Here is a 16,093-nt window from a genome sequence, read left to right as displayed (position 1 = left end):
TACTTTATGGCGGAACCGTGAAAAGAGTTACCTTGAGATTTTTGTTTCATGGTAACGATTTTAACACTTGCACAAAATTCAAACGCAATCTTACTTGCCAGCAGGTTCGCCGCAGTGAACCAGGTTGAAATTACCCTTCCTCTGAGAAGGGCGTATTTTGCAGTATACTACGGTATACTACTTTACAGGTTCACGCTAGCATTCAGGTCATGACGAATTCATTGTGCGCAATAAAAAGTGCGTGGACGCTTTATTTTTCTGCCTGTTGTAAGGACGCAACCCCTACGAGCGCCCGCGTAGGGTGATTACATTGCAGTGCGTGCGTGGAACAGCGATAGTGGCGTCAGTGCGTCATGTGCCCGTGGGCGCGTGTGTGATGAACGGTGAGCCGGAACAAATACGTGTAGTGCGCATACAACCCGGAACATGCGCAGAACCAACTTAGTGGCGTAAAAGCGGCGCTCACACGAGCGCCAGGAGAGAGTGCGCACCAGGGTCCACGCGAGAGCGGCTGCTTTCGGGGACTGCGGATGGGACCGAAGGGCGGCGAGCCACAGCCATGACGCCCGGACAGCGAGGAGCAACCAGCGTCCGCAGCGGACGGTCTTTATTCGTCGTCGGCACAAGTGACTGAAGACGTCGCCGTGAGTGTACAGCACCAGGCTGTAACTTTGTGTACAAGCAGTGCTTCAACTGCCGCAATGTTGTCTTTACGCGCTTTACGCGCACGCTGGCTGCACTGTAGTAACAGTGCCTCCGAAGTTGCTTTCTTAGTTTTTTTCCTTCCTTTGTTCTCCCCGAATAAACCGGTGACTTGTTCTCATGTGGATTGGCTTTACTTCGTCGGGCGGGTTCGGGCTGGCGAACCTTTCACGCTCGAAGGGCGTTCCTTCACTGTTTTGCGGTAATTTACAGAGAGTGCTTGCTCTCCACGGCTCGTGAATACCGCACCCGATTGCGCTCTACGAACTCATACTTGTTAAGCCTCGAGCACTACACGGAGCTGGTCGGCAAAAATTTGCGCCATCGATCCGCGGGCAGCAAGCGAATATACAACTGAACGACAAAGTTCGCGTGGCGAGGAGTCGCGTCAATAAAAACTGCGGCAGCACCTCTGTGGTGGCGCTCCGTCCTCATTGCTGCCGGCAGCAGCCGCGGTGACTCTCAACTGGTACTCTGCGAGACGAACGGACACGAGTGGGCGATAAAGCAATGATGATCTCAAACTGCATAGATTGCAAGCTATTCAGGTTTTGTTAAGCTATTCAGGTTAATCTACTCAGATGCGTTTATAGGTGCAACTTAAATTTTTGTGTTTGCTATCGCAGACCATCATGTATTGTTTACTTTTTACTACTTAAACTCTCCTTAGGGTACGATGGTATAAAGAAAGTGCGCACATTTTTGGTGGGAATTCTGAAATCAACCTATTAGCTCACGTCACTGCGAAATTGGACCACGAATTGTTGTTAAACCCTTATTACTTTCAAAATATTATACCGTCTCCCACGTAATCACCAGCAACATATTTAAACTTATTGAAAATCAATTTTTTCCCTGTTTTTTTAAAGCCGCCATTTTAATCCACAGCATTAGTGGCCGTTTTCATATATTTATGCTTTGCGGCCAATTCTTCACCACACCTAATAAACTGTGTGCGGAATTTTTATATATTCTCGATACTCCGCACTTAAGAGACTGCTTGAGGGGAACGGATTGTATAGGGGGTAAGTGAACCCAACTGAGCTAAAGACCAATTTAGAGAAAAAGTTTTCTGAAGTCTGTTTCAGTGTTTTCCAATTAAGACGTTTCTAATTTGCAGAAAAGTTGGAAACCTTGGGGGAATAAAAATTCCTCAAGCAAATAAAAACACAGGACCAATTATGGAAGATATTGGTTGTGTATAAATTCTCTGGGGCACGCCAATCTCCCAAGAAGTATAGAAATGTCGCTTTACACCTACGGGGTATAAAAAATAAAATTGCTCAGATCTATTAGGCTGCACAGAGGAACCCGCTGTAATGGTTTGAAAAGTACTCAACCACGTACTTAGTAGTGCATCTTATGCTGTAAATCGGCTATAATCGAATGGAACGGCAGGGCTATGAATTAGCTAATACATGGAGCGACTTCGTTCTACCAGTTGGTGATGGTCCTACGAGGGGATACGACCTAAAGTGTGTGATTCACTGAATGAACCCTATCATATTTGAGAGCAGGTTTGTGACAATGACATTATAGCTACAGGCGTGACTCTCCGCAATTGTAGAGCCGGGGCGCCGACGATATTCAAATGAAACCTGCGACATACATCGTTGGTATACTAGCGCCTTGCCTGCCCCACATTTTAAGTATGTGCTGTTGGTAATTGAACTATGCTTTCGAAGCAGGTATATATGCTCTTGTCGCACTACGTTCTGTAGTGCGCGAACCAAACCATAACCTTATATTTTAGTTGTTTTTTCCGGCAACTGCATGTAATAAAAGGTAAAAAAGGTCTGCTCTACAGCTTCTTGCTAAAATATTATAGCCATTTTTATTCCTAAAGGAGTTAAGAGGGCGTTTGAATAGCGATAGTACAGAATTTGGTTCTGCGTAAAATCTATCGCTGTCTTTTAGAATGTATTGATTTTCTTGCGTAGCAGTCAAAATGTGGTCCTAATTTATGTCGTACGTGTTTGAAACAGTCCCATAGCTACGCGTGTTTATTTTTAGTTTTGTGCTTTCTTCTACGACTGGTCTTTTATATTACGCACGCATTTATTTTTCTGCAATAAGATTTTTGATCCCCATATGAATGCGTAGTCCTCAATGACTAAACCACTTACCCCATGGCAATCCTTTGAGCGATTAGATTCCGGTGTGTAATTTCTACGCCCTTCGGTAGTCCTGTGGTTCCGCTTGAGTAGAGTATAGCCAGCACAGAGTCGCTGCTGGGTTTCGGCAATTTTTGCGGTGGTGTCGAAGCTGTGCTCATTAGTTCACGAAGGCTTATGGCGCCGCCGATTTCCCCATATGTAACAACAAAACCCTGGAAGAAATATATTTCACGTTCAATGCAATTGTTTAGCGCTAAAAACTGCCGCCTTGTGAGAATAAGAAAACTTCGTACAATAAAAACAGTTTGCGTGTGCTCCAGCGAGTAATTTTAGCTATGTAGTACAGATATCAAGAAAGACGCCGAAATACTCAACATTCGCATCTTGGTGCACGCCAAGAAAAGCTCTCACGAGCACCGAAAATATTTTATCGCAAATTGTGCCGGAGTGTTTCTTGTAGTTCCTGTGATCACTGTTTGGATGTTGGATGACCTGCAGAAAGCTTAGAACACGTTTCCGTTAATGCACGCACGGAGACGTGCTTGAGGTTGCGGGACGAAGTATCCACATGCGAAAACGACCAATCACAGGTAAACACGTTTCAGTACGAAGGGGCCGTTATGCGTCAACTGTCTCTTAGCTAAGCCGTAAAGGTGTGTCTCAACGGATATATCAGAGAGTAGGAAATCAGGAGTAAACACGTTACAGTACGAGGAGGCCGTTATGAATCAACTATCTTTTCGTTAAACCGTAATCGTGTCTCTCCAAGGGTATACCAGAAACTTTTTGCGATAAAAAAACTACCAGGTGATTTTTATAGCTACACACGCGTCGTATCTGAGCGTGCAGTGCCTATGCACTCTCAGAAAAAGTGCTTCTCATAAACTGCGCTGGAAGGGAAAGCATAAGCTGTTGTGTTTAGAATGCAAGCGCATGGTTCTTCATTCGAGGGTTCCCGGCTTTTTGACCCTGCTCTACAGAAAAACAGGAAGGTACACGGAATGCCATACGGTTGTTTTATCGCATCTCCTCCTCGCCTTTATCAACATCTGATCGCCCGCCTAGTTTTTGAGCACTATCGGGGTCCACTAAACGATTCAACCCGAACCCAGTTGTTCGTGCGTTCACTAAAATGCTGTAGGTACTAGTAATTTGCCGCATAGCCCAGTTCTCTAGAAAACCACTCAGCCTGAATTTTACTGCAGGCTTAAGTATTATAGGATGGGCAACTTGAATCAACGCCAAGCTGATCCAGCTTTTGAAGAACGATTTCAGCACAGAATGGGAAACATTCGGTATTTTTTTTAATTTTTAGGTGGCCAGATTTCAGCTAGGCATTCTGCTCTCCATAGTTGTCTGTCATGCAGGCCCTTAGCTGCACACCTGATAAGGAGGAAATGGTGCGCAGAATGTTGGCTTCTTTCAGGAAGGAGCCCTTGCTTCCGGATAACCATTTCCTTCGCAAAAGTCTGGTGGCAATGGTATGGTGCTCCTTTTGTTCAGCTTCGTGCTTTTTTTAAAGGATGATCACCGATCTAAAGCTATCGTGTCAGTATTACTCAGGTGATCATTTTCCTTTTATTTTTATTTGCGCCTACCGACCAGGAAAATCATGAGCTACCTTTGGACTTTATTAATGATGTATCTTACACTTTCATGTTCCTCGGTGGCGTTTTTCCCCCATAGTGCGATACCAACTCTCCAGGAAGTGTTTCACGCGTGAATAATTTCAATGACACGCCGCGGCGGCTCAGTGGTTAAGGCGTTGCGCTGCGGAGCACGAGGTCACGGGTTCGATTCAAGGCCACAGCGGCCGCTTTTGTGATGGAGGCGAAAAGAAAAAACACCCGTGTGTAAGAGAGTTTGGGGCTCGTTAAAGATCCCCAGGTGGTCAAAATTAAGCCGGAGCACTCCACTACGGCGTTCCTGATCGCCTGCGTTGCGTCCGCGTGTTAAACCATATAATCATCAATTATTTCAACGTTTATTCGTTGTCCTCATTGACGATCAATCAAATACAAATGTTTTAGACGGTATTGTGTTGCAGTGTGTCACCCGCATGTGCATTCAGCCTCATATACGTCTGCTTTTATAACGTGGCTCAACAGTGAAAGGGTGTTCGTTTCTTGGTCTGTTAACCGTCGCGTGTGCGACCAACCCGCGACAATTGATCTGGTCCTTTGCTTTGCCAGGTAGTGATGTATTCTAGTTTTGTAGAGTGTTCTCCAACCCACGCTTACAAAAGGTATGAACATGACCCATGTGGTATACAATTCTTGCCAGTGGACAAAAACCATTCTGTGCCGTGTGATCTTTTGGCCTTGATTTGATTGTTCTACCTCTGGAGTGCCGCATAATAAATCCCAATGCAGAGGGACATAGGGGCAAAATTTATTTGTGCCCCTATGTGCGCTTGTGCGTAGTGTATACACCGCTAGCTCAAAGCCGCGAGTCTATTAGTAGCATTGGTAGTATTAGTAAACTTTGGATCCGCTGTGAATTAGGACGGGTTCCTCTGTAGTCGGGAAATCTAAGTGATGACGAGGCGACGAATGCCCTGAATACCACAAGTTGCTCTACGTCCAAGGGGCAGCTGGTGATCAGCTTCTCTCACAGCTGAGGGGGGGCTGGTTGACAGTAGGGACGGAAAGGGTGGTAGGCATGGTTGGTGTGCATACTCTAGTAAACAGTGGGCAAAGCCTAACGTCACGTTGTCGGAGGAAAATATTTAGCTCTTACCCCATATGCCTAGATGAGATCTAAAAGTTTATTCGAAGAAAAATTGAAGAGGAAACGTGTAGTGCAAGCGGATTGGATGAGCGAAAGTATTTGCTTTAATGCGATGGGCTGTCGTTTCTTGTGATGTAAAGACTGTGGGGTGATATTTAAAAAATATTGTCGGCCAAATCAATAGTACTGGGTACTTTCCTGAGATGTAAACAATGGTGCGATCTGCGCTTGTTCTTGTGGGGCTGGTAGCAGCGGTCGAAGGCTTTCCAATGGCCAAAATTTTCCCGTCAATTAGGAGTGAATGGCGGCCCAAATTGAGTGGACGTTCTGTTATGGCTTATGCTTCGGCAGGTGGTTGAACGTTCTGGACTGGTGGAATCTTTTTAATACGTGCGTGTGACTGAATTATAAACGTTTGTGCCGGTGAAGCAACTGCTGCCTATAAATATCGTCAGTGTACAGGCTGTATTCGCACACAGCGAGAGATTTATTTTAACAACTCTTCGGAATAAGGTTATATGCGTTAAATAAAACAAAAACAAAAGTAAATTCGCCCATGCGCTCTGCGCCAGTGGGTAACCAGTGATTCTCTAACGTGTGGTCAGTGCTTACACGTGTGGTACTTGTTATAAAACCGGTGGGGAATGGCGCTGAAGACAGGGGCAATAGCGGTGACAGATAAAAAAAATCGACGAAAGGAAGAAGATGAAGACAAAAAAAAAAACGGGACATGGCGCATAGGACAAAGCGCGGAAGATGAGAAAGAAGAGAGACAATGCATAGCTGGAAAAGAGGATGATGAGAAGAGTTCGGAGGGCTCGAGCAGAGAGGAGGAAGTGTGCAGTCGTCGAAATTCCACTCCCCGTCGGACGGCTGGTACGAGGGACGAGTAAACTGCGGCAGCCCACCGGACTGGGAGTGTTCAAGTCCGACGCTGCTGCCACTCTGCAAGTACAGCCTGCGGGAATGGAGCAACGATTTAGTGCTCCATCTCTGCAAGTCAAGTGCGGCTGCAGCACCGTCGCTGTAGCCGGCTACTGATGTTCTTCCACAGGGGCGCTGCCTGATCTCGGTCGCCGCTGCCCTCACCCGCCACGTCTGCGGCCTCCTAAAAAGATTGTGAGACTATCGTTTTTTTATGCTTTCTTGAATTTCATGTGGCATAAACTGTTTGACGTATTTCTACCGTGGTCCGTCTCACTTGAAAATGTCGTGACACTATGAAGGTCCACAGATCCTTCTGATAAAATCACGTACTCCTTGGTGGTTCATTACATCTTTCTTATTATACGGTACGTTGTTGTGGTATTTGCTTTCGTTCCCACTCCTGCTCGCGGCAGTGCCAATGGTCAGCTGCTTGCTCCTCAGAAGTACGTATGAACCGTTTCGATGTAACGTGTGGCCCATGTTTGACACTGCCACGTTGACGCTGCTCCATCCGAACAAACGGCCCCTACCCGGAGTTATCCGTTGATCTGGTTTGCGTCTACTCCGCGTCTGCACTGCTACGATCAAAGTAAACCCAGAAACACTACCTGCCCTTAGTTCTAACTTCTCTAAAATGTGGTTTTCTTACGAATGCTTATCGGCCGCGGAAGAAAGACTTTTCTACGTACACAGCACCGCTTTCGCGCAGTGGCGTACGACTTCGCTTTATAAAGTGTTGAAATATCGCTCTTGTAGCTCACCCGGCTAGTATATGCTGCATCTGTGGAGAGCCATGTTTAAATGAAATTGGATAAGAAAGTTGTTTTTAAACCAATGCCTTCGTCGTGTCGCTGATGTTGGTGTTGTAATCAAAACACACTGCAGAAAAGCGAACTTCACACAACTTTCATCATCATCATCATCATCATCATCATCATCATCATCATCACCAGCCTATCTCCGCCCACTGCAGGTCAAAGACCTCTCCCATTAATCTCCAACTACCCCGGGCCTGCGCTAACTGCGACCAGTTTGTCCCCGCAAACTTCTTGATGGCATCTGCCCATCTAACTTTCTTCCGCCCCCTGCAACGCTTTCTTTCTGTGTGGATCCACTCTGTTACCCGTAATGACCAACGGTTATCTTGCCTTCGCATTACATGCCCTGCCCACGTACATTTCTTCTTCTTAATTGCTATTATTATGTCCTGAACACGCGTTTGTTTCCTGACAGAGTCCACTCTCTTCTTGCCCCTTAATGTTACACCTATCATCTTCCATTCCATTGCTTGCTGAGTCGTCCTCAATTTAGGTTGAACCCTCTTGGTGAGCCTCAAAGTTTCTGCCCCGTAGGTGAATACCGGTAAGATGCAGCTGTCATACACTTTCTTCTTCAGAGAAAATGGTGGGCTGCCATTAATTATCTGAGAATGCTGGCCGTGTGCACACCACCTCATTATTATCTTTCTAATTATGATAATAATTATAAGTGGAATTATGAAGATAATGATGACGAAAATAGAAAGGAACTCTTCCCGCGATCGGAATCAAACCTCGGTCTTTTCCATTATATAGCCGACGTCTGTCTGATTGCGCCATCCAGAGGCGGTGGCAGCGGTTTGGATTTTGGACTTTGACTCGGGTTGCATGGAAACGAGTTTCGCTTTTTAACAGCCTTTCTCTTAAGAAAGGGGCTTTGGTTTTTATTCATGTACCCTTTACAGCGGTGACCATTTTTATGACCGGGCTACAAAGACAGTTCTTCACAGCATGGGGACATTACGGATTCCTTCTTAAAACGTTAGCTCGGCCAGTACTGCCTTGAAATTCATGACGTCGGTCACGCGAAGACGGTATGGTGAATCGTGAGGAATGTATCGTGAAGTTTCGAGTTTTTTGCAGTTAATAACTCGCTTCCTAATGTTCAATGTGGAGACGGGATAGGGGCGATGTAGACATGCGACGTCCCTTCGCAAAGCGTAACGTCACGCTGCCGGAAGAAAGTAATTAGCTCTTACCCCAGCTCTGCGTTCAAGGAACATGCCGTTGCGGGGCACTTCATGAGGCGTAACGTTAGGTTACCAAATATTAAGCGTAAAAAAAGTATGTGGGTCGTAACGTGAAATTTGATGTCTAACGTTATAAAGCAGTACCCATTCCTAAAGGTACTCATTCTATAGCAAGGTGCGGGTACTGGTTGGCGTCGTAGATTTCAAAACGCAAACGTATGACTACGATAACTCACCTTACAGTTGATGCTGCTGTTTTTTAGTAAAGGTATACAAGCCCACAAAATAGCAAATGAAGTCGAACCTAGTTATAACGAAGTAGTATCGAGACAGCAAATTAGTTTTCTATAACTAATGTTCCTATTAACAGTAGAGATAAAAACCAGCGATAACAAATCGATAATCTGGCTCGCATAAAAATACTTCATACAAAACTGCATTTTTAAGGATTCGACTCACTATGAGTAAGGTAACTCTTACGTTTCTTCATTTTCCATTTCAAGCTCAATGAACCAGAACATGGGTACGTGAAATTACAACAGAACAAAGTTCGGTTGACAAAAAAGGCCTGCGTCTTTATTTATTTGGTGAAGGATGAGATCTTCGTCTGGTGGCTTCTCACAGCACTGAGAACGATGAAGTTTTCCACAGTATCCACGAACAAAAGGGCCTTTATACTTCTACAGTTTCGGGCTACGGCGGATTTTTCCAGGCATGTTCTCGGGCTCATGGTCAAATATTTCTTCGTTATATCCGATATCGGGAGCGGATCCCACGGTTTCAGGTTTGTTAAAACATTATGGGTCATTGAAACGAAGCACTGCCCACCAAATCTTGTATTTTGTTCTTTATGGCCGACAATTCGCCAAATCAGTGTTCGTTATTAGAAGATTCAACTCTAGTGTGATTGACCAACGTTTACAGGATTTGGTGCTTGCTGAGCCACGCACCAAGAAATATTTATTTCTGTTAGTCAATTATCTACCGCCTATTTATTAAGAAGTTCGGCTATAAAAGCGTTTCCAAGCTGTGCTGCATGGTTTCGATTTATGGGTATTCTGGGCCCAACAAACTGCCACATATGCGCTATGGGGTATTTGAACTAAGCTTGATAACGTGGCAGAAGCACAAGCACGCTGTTCAGCAAAAATGCCAGGGCATGTTTGCTGAACATGCTTCACCAACGCTCACCAACGATTCAAACCGGCATCTACGTTGTACCGTACAGAGAGCCTTCCACAGAGGAGGTATGCCCTGTGGGGCGTACGGTGTCGCCAAATCGGATTAAACGGTTGCTCCCGCCCTCTGCACGCCAGTCGCTGCTGACGCCAGACTTGCTGTGCAATCTAGTCGGAACTTCTTCACATCTCGTCATCGAAACTCGCGTGGGCGAAACTTGTCTCAAACGTTCGCCCATTATTTATGTATAAAATGTTTATTAAAAACAGGCCTGCGGCCACCAATCTAGGCTCTTTGGAGGACAATCTCTATAAAATGCGAACATCAGTTGGTGCGGGGGTACCCGCTACCGTCTCCATTGTGCTCTCCATAATAAACACGAAAAGCCTAAGGTAATGTTGAATCGGCACGCCAAGGTACACACTTCCAGGTAGGCAATGAGGTCTTGGCAACAGTCACCGAATACGAATATCCTGGGAAAGTCATAGCTGCTCATCCAAACAGTGAACGGGAATTTACCCGCAGAATAAGCAAGGATTGGGCTGCGTTTGTTAAGAACGCCGACATCCACATTGGTAACCTTGCCCTGTCACCCGCAAAGGTGACCGCAGCTCCGACGCCACTTCTCACCTATCAGGAAATTACTCAATTTTACCGGACCACAAGACAAAAATTCCTTGCCTTCACCCATTCCTCAGCAAAACCCAGGAAATAACACTCCGACTTACAAGCAGGCACGTACGTTCACCCGGTTCGAATGAATTTATTGTTTCCCACACAGTACACCGCGCTATGCAAGTTTTGTACACAGCTAGGTACCCTCCAGCATATAATTGTGGAATGCGCTCACAACCCAGCCTTACCACCCCTCTCCACCTGTTCTATTCCTGAGCTGTGGGAGACACTGTTGACCAGCTGTCAACCGGAGGAGCAGACTCTCCTGGTGACCCGGGCCAAGACGGCAAGGGCAACGCATGGATACCCGGACAAGGGTTCCACTCTCACATTTGAACTCATTAAAATGTTGTCTCGCTCTCTCTCTCTCTCTCTCAAAAAGCTTGTATTTAATCAATCCGTTCTTCCTGTATGATTTATGGGGCAGAAACCTGGGGCCTCACCAATCTACTTGAGACAAAAACTAGATCGGCACAACGGGCCATGGAACGCCGAATGCTAGGGGTCACGTTGAGGGACAGGGAAACAGCCGCATAGATTAGGGAACAGACCAAGGTGGGGGAAATTCTAGTTCAAATTGAGCGAAGGAAATGAGCATGGGCTGGTCACGTGATGCGAATGAGGGACAACACGTGTGATATCCGTTTGCCAGACTGGCTGCCAATAGACCGCAAACGCACTAGGGGTCGGCCAAGAATTCGTTGGCGAGATCAGCTACGAAAATTTAGGGGATAAACATGAACTCGATAGGCGTGGATGGAAATCTTTGGGAAAGGCTTTTGTCCTGCAGTTCACACAAAAAGGCTCATTATGATGATGATGGTGATAACGCGGAATGTGCGCTCCTTTAAAGGTTGTTTCTCTGGTACTGCAGCCGCTTTTCTGATGGAGGCGACAAGCGAGAACGCCCGTGTGCTCAAGATTTCGGCCCATGCAATGATCCCCACGTAGTAAAAATTAGCCCTGAGCTCTCCCCTACGGTGCGCCTCATCGCCTGTATAGCGTCGGTGCTTCAAACGCCATAAGCAGCCCAAAGGAATCATTCCTTTTGCCCGGTATTCTGGGGTTACGCCAGCGAAATGGTGTATAATTTTTATGGAAATGCATGTTGCACGCGAGACATGAATTTTGCGACACCGAAATCCGGAAATACAAATCAATAACCATTGTCAGTGTTGACGTGCTCATATAAGCATATGAGCGAAAATATGCTGTAGTATGCTGAAATGATGTTTATTGTATTCACAGAATGTTACCTTCACAGACGAAATCTTTTGGCAAGCATCTCTCACTTTACTGTATTCGTTAAAGTCGCAGAAGACTACCCCCGGTCTGGTGCTTCTGAACTGGTAGTAGACCTCATCTGCAAAAAAGTAGTATGCACTTTAACAGAGCTTAATACATTCATTCACTTTTTCAGTCTGCCAATCAGTTTCTTTTCAACTTTAAAGAGGAGTTACAACTCATAAACTGATTTGATGGGTATAAAGGAGGCATTGCGACCAGTCTTAATATGCAAAACAAAAGAGATCACGTTCAGACCAAAAATTGGTTCTTTTGGCGGCCATTAGAAAATATTCATGTGGAGTGGTCATTGAGGTTTGCGCTCTTGTCTGCATGAAGGAGACGTGTGCCCTGTCCCCCAGAAACAATTACTAGCAAAAGGAGAATTCAGAAAATGCAGTTGTGTCTACCGACATAAGATATTTACAAAATAGGAAACATTCCCCTAATATTCAAAGCATCTTTACTAGGAGTGTACGGACCAAAAAGAGCGATGTATTCCCCCTTTATTTAATCTGTACATAGGCGGAGGTTATGAACAGAAGAAAACAAAAAATGCTGTAAGTCCTAATACAAGCTTCCCCTAAAGGTAGCACTGTTTGTCGTGGAAAAGCGTGCGCCCATTTCCCGTAATGACGTCTCTCCAAGAGACAGGCGACCATCATTGCCACCATTCTGCTGTTTCACTTTAACAAAACCATGCACGAAAGTCGTACCATGAGAGCAACCCGTTCGGCACCCACTGGAAAGGAGTGCACGAGGATCCTGCGTCTTGGCGGTGGGTGGTGCCAACGTGATTCGTGAAGGGAGCGGCTGTGTTGCGTTAGACACCAGACAGCCTCTCGGCGCTTCCACTGCTTCTCCCCTGTGACCTCTTTCCCTCTGCGTCGCTCTAAAGCCACGCCCAGCACCGATGCACTCCACAGAGTTACATTTTTGTGTCCCCACCATACGCCGCTCCGCACAAGAAGGCTATCCCTAATGCTGCACTCGCAGCCGCCAAACTTCAGAAATAGTTGCACTCACACTTTTCAGCCTCACTGAACTGTCTTCATTGCCACCAAAATGTTTTCTCAGCAATAGCAAATCACCGCGATCTGCTCCTTTCGCTGCAAATGTCGACGAAAGACGATAGTCGACTGGCGTCCCTGACAACTAAATTTCTCCCTTCTCTTGCCTGCTGGCCTCTCATGCTGTTCCTCTCCCGTCTCGTTCCTCCCAAGATAACACGCTAGAGGTTGCCTCACGTCAATTTAAATTTACCGCGTTCCACTGCTACAAGTCGGGGTCCTTGATGCCAGCGCTGCCGTACGGAGGAGAAGTGCGTGAATCGATGCACTTTACTACAACATTTATAGAACCACGTTGCCCTACGCCACGAGCGTTTCAAGCGAAACGCGGTACCTATCTTGGGAACTTTGCGTTGCCGTTGCCGTTTGATTTCTGAAATTCCGCCAGGAGCACGGACAAGAGCGGGTGATGGTTTTCTGCAGTTGATGTAGTATTTCATTTGCTATCGCAAAAGAGAGCATCCTTATTTTTTTAATAAAGGAATGCTGAAATATCACTGATGTAATTATTTCCGGAGTTATATTTGCGTAATCCCCTCTTCTTGTTCACCAGTGTTGACAAGGATGAACATTGCCACCGGACTTAGTCGTTTAAATTTCGCTGTGGGCATTTAGGACTATTGCGCAGCTACTGTTTCACCTTGGGCAGGTGACTGAATCGAGTCACCGACAGGCAGACATGCACTGAGACAGACCAAGATTTCTGCGTTCAAGTACCCCAAGAAAAACTATCGTCTTTAAAACATCTTGGCGCTGTGGAGCTGTCGCCTCTTCTCATGATTCTTTGCTCCGTGCTCTGCCCCTCAACTCGTCTTTCCCACCTTGAGAAGGCATCAATTTCCTACATGCTCCATGTCTTTTTTCACTTAAGAGTGTCCTGGCAAAGTAGGGTGAGATGGTGTCTACACTGCCCTTCCCAAGACATAACACATCATCTAAACTGAGCCCCAATCACGACTGACTGATTGTCACCTCTTTCTCCTCTTTCCTTCTTCCCCTCCCCCAAATAGGGTCATGTGCTCCACTCCCTGTTAATTTCGGGTTCATACTGACTATATGAGTACATTGGCTGTTTTGCAAAGATATTACGCAAAGACGGTTAAACCAATACCAAGTAAACTTGGGTTTTACGTGAACATGTTGTATGATTTTCGAATATAATTCCAGCACACATTGCCTCAAGACATCGGTTTGCTTTCTAAGTTACGAACACCCAATACCGGATTAGGTGGCGTAACAAGTTTATGCTGGTCATATAGAAACTTCACGGTGGGTGTACGCATCGAGAAAATAGGGCAGTTGTGTCTGGTTATTTTCAGTTCTGAGATTAACCACGGGAACAACCACAACATTTCCCGATTACAAATCCTGTTAGTATGTATTTTCGCACTTCTAGTAATCGAGAAATGTATTCAGTGCAATACGTTAAGGTCCGGAGTACCACAAGAGCAAGCGTTTGGAAATGGTTGAAGAAATCTTTTTGTAGTTAGTGGTTCGGCGTGCTTTCACAAAAACGCATTGGCTTATGGGGACGTCATTCAAAAAATCGAAATAAATTTAAGATACCTGCGGTAAGGTTGGTTTTGGCGAAGACGGCGGTACCACCGGCAAGGAAACTTCCACACAATGCAACCACAAGCTCAGTGCCATTGGAACAGTGGAAGCCGACGCTATCACCCGGCCGCACACCAAGCTCAAGGAGCCCGCCAGCCACTTGCCTGAAGGAATCGCATAGCTCGCCAAATGTGCACTTTGCATCGGAATGAGCGTCCACCTGAAAAATTAAGTGTGCGGTTATACGTATTCGTCTTGTGTCCATATGTTTTGTGTGCTTGTTCAACTTTAGTGTTCAATCCTATGCTTGGTTGGCAAACAAAGATTCGAAAGCAAATAACTTGTCAAGTGCGCAAATGAGGACGCCATTTGTACACCACACCTTCGGGACTCACAAATAAAAAAATTCCCCATCTTCTTGTAGGGGAAGCCTGAGTAGTATGCGAAGCAGCCATGGGGTCGAATCAAGTTCCCAATAGTAGTTCGATCGTGGCGTTGCGGGAGGAGAATGAGGGGAGCGGAGCACGCGCGCGCGTCATTCATACCGCGGAGCTACAGGGTTTCGCCCCCCAGCGGAGTATGGAGCGGCTGCCGTCGCTTCTCTAACCCTAAGCTGCTTCACATTATCGCGCGCGGAGCCGCAGTTGTTGCCATTCATTGCGCAATCCCGGAGAGGAGAGGAGCTTCAGAGAGGAGAGGAGGAATGGCTGGCATACTACTCAGGGTTTCCCTACGGGAAGATGACGACGGTGGTTGAACGCGAAGCTATCTCGTGATGGATTCTTTGGTTGGGCAATCCCCAGAAGCACCCTGCAACAATCATCATCAGTGGTGCCTGGCCAGGCATGCGCAGTGGGGGTGTGGTACTCAGGGTTCTCCTCCAGGAAGATGACGACGGTGGTTGAACGCCAAGCTATCGCGTGATGGATTCTTTGGTTGGCCAATCCCCATGGGCGTCCTGCCACAATCATCATCAGCGGTGTCTGACCAGGCGTGCGCATTGGGGGTGTTAACGCCGCACAGCGGCGCCCACACAACGGCGGAGGGAACAGGCTCGACCATAAGCTGCTTCGCATCTAGAATCAGACTGTTCTGGTCCCAGTGCAGTTAAAACCGCAAGAAACCCTGGTGATTTACCTTTCCATTCGGACGGCAGAACAAAGGCGGGGCCTTGTGCACGCAAGGATACATCTCGAAAACAACCATCCCGTCTGAGCTCAACCTGTTCCACTCAACCCGTACTTAAGCGTGTTCAATTCCAAAACAAGATTGTCCTTTCAAAGCGCACTATGCAAACGTTTGTACCCCCTAGTTTGGTTGCGTGCTCGAGCTTTATATAAAAAAGCTGTTGGCGTGAGCCATTTTGTTGCTCTACCTGCTATAATTTGAATTTACTTTTTAGATGCTGCGTGGCTGCAAAATATTTGTATTTATTGTTGCCCTATTTTAAGCACGTGTAATTGCAGCACCTATTTTTTATAATTACCTTGGCCACAAACTGCGGAACCTACCAGGACAGCGACTACGTGGCCAGCTGCCAGCGATGCTGGATTTGCCGAAGACTAAAGGGTCAAAGTAAACATCCAACATCCTTCCTACAACCCCTCACTTTTTCGTAGTGTGGCGTAATTTCAAGATTGAACGGGAGCTTTTACTTCAAATTTTCACAGCTGAGAACTTTTCCAGAGAAGGTTTCGCGTTTTCGCGCCTTGCATTTCTAGTAAGAGCGCAGTTTTGCAATCGCTAGGAACTACACAAAACTCTATATCACTGTGCGTGTGCTGTGTGCGAGCACCTGCGATGGTGAGTCCGTGTGTGCCTATTGGTATTTGTAGTGTCTGTATGAG

At 46.3% G+C, this 16,093-nt stretch overlaps 1 long non-coding RNA gene across 1 annotated transcript; it reads right to left on the bottom strand.

Annotated features, from left to right (window-relative positions):
- Positions 1 to 2,774: 2,774 nt before the first annotated feature.
- Positions 2,775 to 14,446, bottom strand: LOC144173650 (uncharacterized). The gene is made up of 3 exons (XR_013323346.1): positions 14,259 to 14,446; positions 11,595 to 11,701; positions 2,775 to 3,031 (listed from the first exon to the last, which is right to left on the bottom strand). It is a non-coding gene; the product is annotated as an uncharacterized LOC144173650 (long non-coding RNA).
- Between the last annotated feature and the right edge of the window lie 1,647 nt (positions 14,447 to 16,093).

Source organism: Haemaphysalis longicornis, unplaced genomic scaffold (assembly GCF_048455015.1).
Source record: "Haemaphysalis longicornis isolate Haplotype H1 unplaced genomic scaffold, Haemaphysalis longicornis Haplotype H1 scaffold_3, whole genome shotgun sequence".
Taxonomy (NCBI): Eukaryota; Metazoa; Arthropoda; class Arachnida; order Ixodida; family Ixodidae; genus Haemaphysalis; species Haemaphysalis longicornis.
Note: the sequence above shows the minus strand (reverse complement) of the source record. Positions and strands in the feature narration are given on the sequence as shown.